At 46.6% G+C, this 10,637-nt stretch overlaps 1 long non-coding RNA gene across 1 annotated transcript in view; it reads right to left on the bottom strand.

Moving 5' to 3' along the window:
• Nucleotides 1-2,514: 2,514 nt before the first annotated feature.
• Nucleotides 2,515-10,637, bottom strand: part of LOC310843846 — a 55,551-nt gene continuing 47,428 nt past the window's right edge. The window contains exon 2 of the long non-coding RNA XR_014563688.1: nucleotides 2,515-4,763. This is a non-coding gene — a long non-coding RNA (uncharacterized lncRNA). The remainder of the gene's footprint in view (nucleotides 4,764-10,637) is intronic.

Below are 10,637 nucleotides of genomic sequence, written 5' to 3'. Positions count from 1 at the left end.
CTGTCGCCCCCTTCTCCTTGTGCCCTCCATCTTTCCCAACATCAGGGTCTTTTCCAGGGAGTCTTCTTTTCTCATGAGGTGGCCAAAGTATTGGAGCCTCAGTTTCAGGATCTGTCCTTCCAGTGAGCACTCAGGGCTGATTTCCTTCAGAATGGATACGTTTGATCTTCTTGCAGTCCATGGGACTCTCAAGAGTCTCCTCCAGCACCATAATTCAAAAGCATCAATTCTTCGGCAATCAGTTTATGGTACAAAGCGAAAGGTATGGATAAGCAAATCAAGGGGTGGGTTTTCAAATATCTATCAGGTTATCATATCCATCTTGGCAGATGGCAGGATTTGGAATTAAACTAGCTTGAAAGCAGCAGGTGAGGGATGGGCATGCACAGCCCTGAGAAAAACTAATTATCTGCATTGTCAACTGACGCAGCCCAGAGGCTACAATTCTGTACTTACCTTGTTGTTGTTGTCGTTTAGTTATGTCCGACTCTTCGTGACCCCGTGGACCAGAGCACGCCAGGCACTTCTGTCTTCCACTGTACTTACCTACTTGAGAGCAATCCCCCCACTAAACTCCACGGGACTTACTTCTGAGTAGACATGCCTAGGATCGTGCTGACAGTATCTGGGCTGTGAGAAATTTTTTTTGTTGGGGGTTAGTGGTGAAAAGGGACTTGCATATGATGAGATCAGCCATGAAGTTCTTTGCTTGTGATTGATTTTCCTATAGAGAACCAGCTGAGTCCTCCAGGAACCATTATCCTTTTGAGACGTTCCTGGGGCTCCCTCTGGCGGCCACTTCAACTTGACTTTTGTGCAGCCCGGCGAACTGTCCCATGAAGGGCGCATCCACCCATTTAAAGAAATAAACACTGCATTTATTTAACAGGGAATATATTGCTTCTCTGGCAGCTTCCCGTTGACATCTGGACCCAATTCAAAACGCTGGTTGTTGAGGACACGAGGAAATTCACAGAGCAAAGAGTGTGGGGATGGGAGCACACCCACCAAATCCCAATTGCACTGTCCATATCCTTTAAGAACATAAGAAGAGACCCACTGGATCAGGCCAATGGCATGATCCCTCTGACGGTGGAGGCAGAACACGGCCCAACAGGTGAGAGAACATTCTTGGTGAGACAGCTTTGCTTTCCAGGATCCCTCATAGAATCGCAGAATTGGAAGGGACCGTGAGGGCCATCTTGAGAGTCCCATGGACTGCAAGAAGATCAAACCTATCCATTCTTAAGGAAGTCAGCCCTGAGTGCTCACTGGAAGGACAGATCCTGGAGATGAGGCTCCAATACTTTGGCCACCTCATGAGAAGAGAAGACTCCCTGGAAAAGACCCTGATGTTGGGAAAGATGGAGGCCACAAGGAGAAGGGGACGGCAGAGGACGAGATGGTTGGACAGTGTTCTCAAAGCTACCAGCATGAGTTTGACCAAAAAGCAGGAGGCAGTGGAAGACAGGAGTGCCTGGCGTGCTCTGGTCCAGGGGGTCACGAAGAGTCGGACACGACTAAACGACTAAACAACAACAACGAGGGCCATCTAGTCCAACCACCCTGCAATTCAGGAATCTTTCGCCCAACGTGGGGCTCGAACCCACAACCATGAGGTGAAGAGTCTCATGCTATACTGGTTGATCCATCTCAGTTGGGACGGCCTCCCCAGGATCTGTCCACCTGAGGGCTCCATGTGTTGGTAGAAGGGAAGCAAGGTGATCCCCAACACTGTTCACACAAACCTGCTTTAGCAGTTTCTAAAGCTCTGAAGACCCAGCATATGCTTAGAGAGGGTTATCTCTTATGATTTATTAGTTCGGTGGTGTCTCGTGATACAAGGGTGCAATTCTGTGCAAACCTATTCAAATGTGGACCCTGCTGAGTTCAGTGGCACTTACTCCTAGGTTAAGTGTGTCGATTGAAATCTTAAGCCTTGTTTTTATCTACAAATGCTTTTTAGTTCTTCACTTTTGCTGCTTTCATCAAGAGTGTAGTAGTATTTTCATTGTTTCGTTCCCAGATAACTGGTTTCATCTAAGGGTTTGGTTCTGAATTGGCTTATATTACAGTGGACTATTTTAAATCGCTCAGATATTTGGAGAAAACATCTAATGAATCCCACTGAAAAACATAGCACACCCCTTTTGACCGACCTGCCTTCCAAAATGTGATGAGCTGGAGTAGTAAACAGATTCTGGGAATTTTATTTATTCATTCATTCACAACCTTTCATCAGTTTTGATCCCAGGGCAACTTGTAACTCAAGCATGTAATTAAACGAAAATTAAGCCACTGATTTTAAACAAGCTTAAAACAAAACCATATAACCAGAGCAGCGGACAGCACCTATCCATTTACTTCTGCTTTTGTCAAATCAACTTTCTTCAAATGGGTGAAGAGAGAAGATTTTCAACAGGTGCTGAAAACCCACAATCACACAACTTGCACCTCTGGGGGGAACAATAGGCTTACCTCCTGTTGAAAAAAATTAGCAGATGAACATCTTACATTTATTACATTTATATACAGTACCACCTTTTCCACCAAGGAGTTCAAGTGCAGGATTCTTCCCTCCCCATTTTATCTGCACAACAACCCACCGAGGTAGGTTATCCAGAGAGACAGTGACCTTATGCATGCCTCCTCAAAGTCCAGTCGAACCCAATAATGGGTTGCAGCCTCAGAAATCCTGGAAAATCATAGAATTGTAGAGTTTTAAGGTACTCCAAGGATCATCTAGTCCAACCCCTTCAATGCAGAAATCCTGCCCACGGTGATCCCTGGGTGGGCTTCTTGAACCACCAACCTTCTGGCTGACAGCCAGACACACTGACCCACTGCGCCACAGAAATAAGCACAATTGAATGTAGTGGGATTTACTTCTGAGTTAGACATAATACAGTGGTACCTTGGGTTACAAACTTAATTCGTTCTGGAGGTCCGTTCTTAACCCGAAACCATTCTTAACCCGAGGCAAGCTTTCGCTAATGGCGCCTCCCGCTGCTGCCACGCCACAATTTCAGTTCTCATCCTGGGGCAAAGTTTGTAACCCGAGGTACTACTTCCGGTATAGCAGAGTTTGTAACCCAAAGTGTTTGTAACCTAAGGTGTTTGTAACCCGAGGTACCACTGTATAGGATTGCATTGTAAGCCAGCAAGGTTTTTACAGCATGTGTAGCAGTACTGATTTCCTGTCTGAAGGGAGGAAAGGCTCTGATAACAGAGAAATAGCAAAGGGCAATTGTACACCGGTATGCTTAAATAGACGGAACGCAGGTGGCACGGTGGTCTAAACCACAGAGCCTAGGGCTTGCTGATCAGAAGGTCGGTGGTTTGAAATCCCGCGACGGGGTGAGCTCCCGTTGCTCGGTCCCTGCTCTTGCCAACCTAGCAGTTCAAAAGGACGTCAAAGCGCAAGTAGATAAATAGGTACTGCTCCGGCGGGAAGGTAAATGGTGTTTCCGTGCACTGCTCTGGTTCGCCAGAAGCGGCTTAGTCATGCTGGCCACATGACCGGAAGCTGTACGCTGGCTCCCTCAGCCAGTAAAGCGAGATGAGCGCCGCAACCCCAGAGTCAGCCACGACTGGACCTAATGGTCAGGGGTCCCTTTACCTTTTATGCTTAAATAAGCGGCACTGACAGATGCAGATAAGAGTAGGAGAAAATACAGTAGGAGAAGATACAGAGCAACCTCTTTAGAGGCAAACTGACTCTTTTCAACATAGGAGTGGGCTGTCCGTCTTAGAAGCATCCAAAGTTCAAAAGAGCAAGCCCTTGATGGACCAACTTTTCCATCAGGCGAATTGGACCATGATGACTTTAGCATTAAAGACCTAGGAATGGCCCAGTGAGGTTGCTAGGTACTTACAAGACTCTGGGGCACAGGCCCATGACACAGTTTTCCAGTGCACTAATTTATATAGGTGCCTCTGGACAAATTAAGGTGGCGGGTTCCTGGGATCTTCACCAGCACTGCAATTTGTAGGCAAAGTAAAAACAGGAACAAAGTCGTTCTAAGAAGGGATGGAGAGGTGCAGGAAATCAAGGGCTCAGCCCCAGAGACCTGATCCACCCCATAACCACGTCGGACCCATTCTGCTCACAGCAGGTGTTGCAAAGGGAGACCCCCCCTAGTGACAGGCAGTGAAGGGGTATTTCAAATCTTGTATGTGGGACAGGAAGAAGCAATGCCCAAATATTCCATCTCCTAGCCATAAGAATGGAATTCGGCTTCCAGGGAATGGAACCAGGCATTTGACTCAGAGTAGCCCTGCAGGCTGTGACTTGCTGGACTTTGGCCCGTCCATGTCAATCAGTTATCCAGTGGAGATAAACCATATATAGATAACCAGATTTTAAGGAACAAAGTTTCACAAGTGTTTTCTGGGCGGCTTATCTTCCCCTTTTAGACATCTTCCAACATTTATTTGCACCATCAGGAACAGGCTGGTCTTTTCGTTCTCATCCACCAGGTGGACATGAGTTCTTCTTGGCTGAGCCGTCAACAACCGACTGAGAACCAAGACTTATACTTGCTCTTCCGATCTGCTGGGGTCCAGTCTCCTAACAGGCACCACCTGTGTGGATTTGCAGCACCCGGCGCAGATGTATTTCAAGAAACACAGGTAAGCGCTTCCGGAGATGATGACTGTGACGATGATGATAACGGTGGCACTGAACGCGGGCGATACTGTGTCCTCCAGTACAGAGTGGAGCCCCGCAGTGGCAGAGAAGGTCGGCAGTTCTGTGTTCTCCCCTAAGAATGGAAGAGAAATGCGAGACAGGGTTCGGTCATTCTCTTTAGAGTACACTAGGAGTAGAAAACGCAGGTGGCGCTGTGGGTTAAAGCCTCAGCGCCTAGGACTTGCCGATCGAAAGGTCGGCGGTTCGAATCCCCGCGGCGGGGTGCGCTCCCGCTGCTCGGTCCCAGCGCCTGCCAACCTAGCAGTTCGAAAGCACCTCCGGGTGCAAGTAGATAAATAGGGACCGCTTACCAGCGGGAAGGTAAACGGCGTTTCCGTGTGCGGCTCTGGCTCGCCAGATGCAGCGATGTCACGCTGGCCACGTGACCCGGAAGTGTCTCCGGACAGCGCTGGCCCCTGGCCTCTTGAGTGAGATGGGCGCACAACCCCAGAGTCTGTCAAGACTGGCCCGTACGGGCAGGGGTACCTTTACCTTTACCTTTTTAGGAGTAGAAAACACGCTGGGAAAATTGAATTCAAAGAAGTTGTATTCCCAACCCTTTGCGGACAACAGGACAGGCAGGTGAGGATCAGGATGGTGCTAAGTCCTATAGTTGTCAACAACTATATGAAACACATAAAGAAGACAGCAAGAAAGGATTTAGTTATACTAGATCTAGGTTTCAAACGGAAGTGATTGAAGGGAAAGTGAAACTACTGAAGGCCACATACAGCATACTATTAGAATGGGAGATGAAAGATGAAGAGGTAAAATCAGTTATGATTAAATGAGCACAAGATGTAGGTCACAACATTATGATGGAAGATTGGGTTAAATTATGGAAAACTGACTTAAAATTTACAGATTGTTCCCTATTGAAGGAGAATTACATGAAGATGATGTACAGATGGTACACAACACCAGTGCAGTTAGGGAAAATGTACAAAAGTAGTTCAAATATATGTTGGAAGTGTAAGGAAAAGGAGGGGACATTTTATCATATGTGGTGGGATTCTAAGGTAATTTTAAAAAAAATGGGAAATGATATACAACGAATTGAAGAAAAAGTTCCATTTAACATTTGTTAAAAAACCCGAGGCATTTTTGTTGGGGATTGTAGGGAAAGACCTGCCAAAAAAGTTGAAAAACATCTTCATGTATGCAACAACGACTGCGAGAGTTCTGGTAGCACAAGGATGGAAGACTGAAGAAACCCCAACTAAAGAATCATGGCAAGAAAAATTGATGGACTATGCAGAACTGGCAAAACTGACATATAAGCTACCGGACAAGGATAACTGTGACTTTAAGGATGAATGGGAACCCTTTACAAAGTATCTGAAGATGCAACAAAGTGAACTGGACTCCTTGGCAGGTTTTGAATAAACATTCACAAACTTTTTATTGATAATAATCAGCTAAATCGTTTGAGGAGCTATATAACTTTGTAACATGCAGAAAACAGCATTCTTAGAGAAACCAAAGACTGGAACTGAGGGAAGTCGGGGGGTGGGGTGGGTTGGTTTTGTGTGGGAGGGAGGAAAAATGGGGGGGGGGACAAGGATGATATGTTTTTGGATAATATGTCTTGTTATAATTTTGAATTAAAAAAAAAAAGGACGGTGCCAAGACCTTAATGCAAGATTGAGGAACCTCCACATGTTTCTGGACTACAACTCCCATCATCCCTGGTCACTGGCCATGCTGGCTGGGGTTGGTGACGCTGTAACGTCTGGCCACATGTTCCCCATTCCTTTGTTAAGGCTTAACAGGAGGATGAGGAACCAGAAGTTGTTTGACAACCAGCATGTGGATGATGGGAGTTGTAGTCCAACAACATCGGGGTGGGGGTACAGGTTTCAAGTCCTTTCCTTAGCAGGGTTGCTTAATAAGCAGCCTGTGTTGGGAGGAAATTAAAGCAGAAGTCAGAACAGAATTCCTCTATTGAGATAGCAAAGCCAGCTGCTCCCAGCATTGTAATAAAGTTGAGGAAGGTGTGGCATTGACACCTACCGCTCATTTCTAATATATTGGGTGAGATGAATTTAATACACTAGGTGAGAAGAATCATGGGCTAGCTGATATTTGCCAGCGATGGATGAGCTAGAGAGTCGGCAGCTTTCAGAGTGACCTTAAGAGGTTTATAATTATCGGTAAGCAAACAGAAAAACAGAAACAAAAGGCAGAGAACATAGGTACAGAAGCAGAGCAGGTGAAATTAATCAGTAAATTGTGACAAATGAGCTCTGTGTGGACAATGTTTCACTGTTTCACATGCCATCCTCTAAACTCCTCTCTGAATACTATGGTGAACCTCTAAGGTGTTTGTTCTATGTTAGCCTGTTGCCTGAAAAGTAATTTTGTTATTCATTCAATTTCCAACTCATCCTTCCTCTGAGACGAGCCCAGGGTGGCAGAGTAATAAAATATTGCAGTTAAGTCTCTCCAAGCCCTGCGTGGAAATCTCTGGGATTGAACCTGGGACCTTGTGCATGCATGCAAAGCAGACTCCCTAGCTACGGCGCTTCTCCTAAATGCACATAAAGGAAACGTACGTGTTCTGTAGCTCCACACCAGTGCACACTAATTTATGGCCTCAAAATGTCACCTTCAGAGGGTCACGCTCAGCCTGCTTTCCCTTGTAGATGAAGAATTAAATGCTAGTGGGTCTGCTCTCCCCTCCATCTCTCTCCTGACCTGTATTCACACGGCATTGCTCATGCACAACTTCACCTTGAAAGTTCTGTTCCTACTTTGTGTCACTGAAAATGAAAATGACAAGGTGGCGAACGCGAACGCCAAGCAGAAGTGGGATGAGGAGAACCAGCAAGATGAAAAAGAGTCACCACACAATGGAAATGAGCAAGCGTTATTTTTAGAGTGGAATCTGCTCTCAGCAAAACAAAGCGGAAATAACTAACTAACTAACTAACTAACTAACTAACTAACTATGATTTATATCCCGCCCATCTGGCTGGGTTTCCCCAGCCACTCTGGGCAGCTCCCAACAGAATTAAAAGCACGATAAAACATCAACCATTAAAAACCTCCCTAAACAGTGTTGCCTTCAGATGTCTTCTAAAAGTCAGGTAGTTGTTTATTTCCTTGGCATCTGATGGGAGGGCGTTCTACAGGGAGGGTGCCACTACCAAGAAGACCCTCTTTCTGGTTCCCTGTAACCTCACTTGTCGCAGTGAGGGAACCGCCAGAAGGCCCTCGGAGCTGGACCTCAGTGTCCGGCCTGAATGATGGGGGTGGAGACTCTCCTTCAGGTATACAGGACTGAGGCCATTTAGGGCTTTAAAGGTCAGCACCAACACTTTGAATTGTGCTCAGAAACGTACTGGGAGCCAATGTAGGTCTTTCAGGACCGGTGTTATGTGGTCTTGACGGCCGCTCCCAGTCACCCGTCTAGCTGCCGCTTTCTGGATTAGCTGCAGTTTCCAGAACAGGAGAATGCGGATCAGAGATGGGGACCTTTTGGGTTCAAAGGCCATATGTGCCCCCCCCCAGCTTCTTTATCTGGCCCCTGGGACCCTCAGCACGCTACAGCCATTACCAATTCTGCTTCATACCCACCTTGAACACTTCTGCCTTGCTGGAAGGTCCCTTTGAACTCTGATCATGTTGGGTGGAAGATAGAGAGAGGTGGTGTGTAGGCGCAAAGAAACTAGCCTATGAAACAAAGGCATAGTTGCTTTGCCCATTTTTGCCTCTGGTTCCACCTGCTTTTGCCTCTGTCCCTGCCTGCCACTGGCAGGTGGCCCCTGGAAGACTTCCCAGAATGGAATGTGGCCCTTGGGCTGAAGAATTGTGGAACTGGAAGGGACCAGTCATCTGGTCCAGCCAGCTGCAATGCAGGAATCTTTTGACCAACGTGGGGCTCAAACCCACGAGCCTGAGATGAAGAGTCTTACGCTCTACCAACGGAGCTGTGGTTCCCTGCCCACAGCAAAGAGGGCTGCTATGCAAGGTGTTGGGGGTTCCTGACCTGGAGCAAAAAAATGCCAGGCAGCATGAGGATGCAAGGGGCTTAATGCAGCCATACACGGTTCTCCTCTTCCCCCATTTTATCCCCACAACAACCCTGTGAGGTAGGTTAGGTTGAGAGGCTGTGACTGGCCCAAGGTCACCCAGTAAGCAGGGATTTGAACTCTGGTCTCCTAGGTCCTAATCCAATGCTTTAACCGCATGGCCTCTCAAAGCCAACTCGGAGAAGGAAAACGAATGTGGGCACATTCTGCAACACGCCATTGATGCAATAGTAGCGTGTTAGTGGCAGATTTGTAATGGACCTTCCCACACACCTCTTTCTGCTTTATGGGCTGTTCTGCATTGCTCCCCCCCTGCCCGTTTCACTGCATTACTGCTACCTTGAGGGGCCTGTTCTTGCATTATGGTGCAACAAAAGCGCAACCAAAAATAAGGCAGAATGTTTGTGGTACAGTGGTACCTCAGGATGCAAACGGGATCCATTCCGGAGCCCCGTTCACATCCAGAAGCGAACGCAACCTGCATCCGTGGGTCGCAATTTGCCGCTTCTGCGCATGACGTCATTTTGACCGTCTGCGCATGTGTGAGCGGTGAAACACGGAAGTAACGCACTGTGTTACTTCTTGGTCACCGCAGAACGCAACCCGGAAATACTTATCCCGAAGCTACTTCAACCTGAGGTATGACTGTATATAAAAAGTTACAGGATTTCAGCAGGGAGTAGTGGGGCATCCACTGACTGAAGACAATGCAGTATGCGCTGCCCCCCAAAATATTTGCTGGTTTGTGTAGAGTTGGAAGGGACCCCCCAATGGTCTTCGAGTCCAACCCTGAGAGCCAAAGTCTCATGCTCTGCCAACTGAGAACTACTGTTGCTTTTTTGTAGTCCAAGTTCCTGTTGTATCTACCATAATTCTGTTCCACACTCCACTGACCCCAACTCCCAAGGCTGATAAGCAGTCAGTGCACGAGCACCCCTGAAAGACCAGCCTTCCAAACCACTTTTCCCCTCACCTCTGCAGTTCACTCACAGCTTGGCTGCTACCACAGTTGAGCTATGCTCCTTTTCCTTCTAAATTTTTCAGTGCTGAAACTGCCACTGTTTGCTTAAATTGCTGTACTGGTGTCAGTCACCTGGATCCATCCCTGAGGACTATGTCATTACCCATGAGGCGGAAGTAGCAGAAAACCAAACGCCTCCAAACCAATGCTTACTGAATTTCTAGGAGCAATCCCTAGGGGTGCCAACTCGGGTTGAAGCAACACACACACACACACACACACACACACACACACACACACACACTGTATTTTTCCGTCTATAAGACACCCCCATGTATAAGATGCCCCCTGTTTTGGGGGACTCCAGTTTAAGAAAATGCGGGGAGATACTATCCATGTATAAGACAAGCCCAGATTTTGAATATTATTTTAGAGTAAAAAAAAAGCATAGTCTTATACATGGAAAAGTATGGTGTGTGTGTGTGTGTATGTATATAAATATATCACCTGGTACCTATTAAACTTACAAAATTATTAGTCCATCTGCCAGCAATTCTTTAGCTGCAATTCCTGCACTGGAGGTGGTTGGATTGTACAATCCTTTGAGTTCCTTCCAACTCTACAATTCTGTTGACATCAGACAGGCACCCTAGCTATCCTGCCTACTGAAAACTTTTCGAGACCCACGGTTTAGTTACACTTCTTTTCAAATTTGTTTTAAAACGTTTTATGTCAATGTTTTTAACTGGCTGTTATGTTTTAGTCGTGCTTTATATATCATCGAGCCCGTACAATGCTTGGAGGTTGTTGTTGTTTAAGCGATTAATAATTTTATTTAAAAAAGTAAATCAATCTGCTTCATCACGCGTCCTCTCACCAGCTGACCAGAATTTATTCACCAGGGCAGGACTCGAACCAATGGCTTCAAGTTACGAGAAAGGGGATTCTGACT

This window comes from Podarcis gaigeae (assembly GCF_964106915.1).
Source record: "Podarcis gaigeae genome assembly, chromosome: 4".
NCBI lineage: Eukaryota > Metazoa > Chordata > Lepidosauria > Squamata > Lacertidae > Podarcis > Podarcis gaigeae.
The sequence above is the reverse complement of the archived record's forward strand: the minus strand, read 5'-3'. Positions and strand labels throughout refer to the sequence as shown.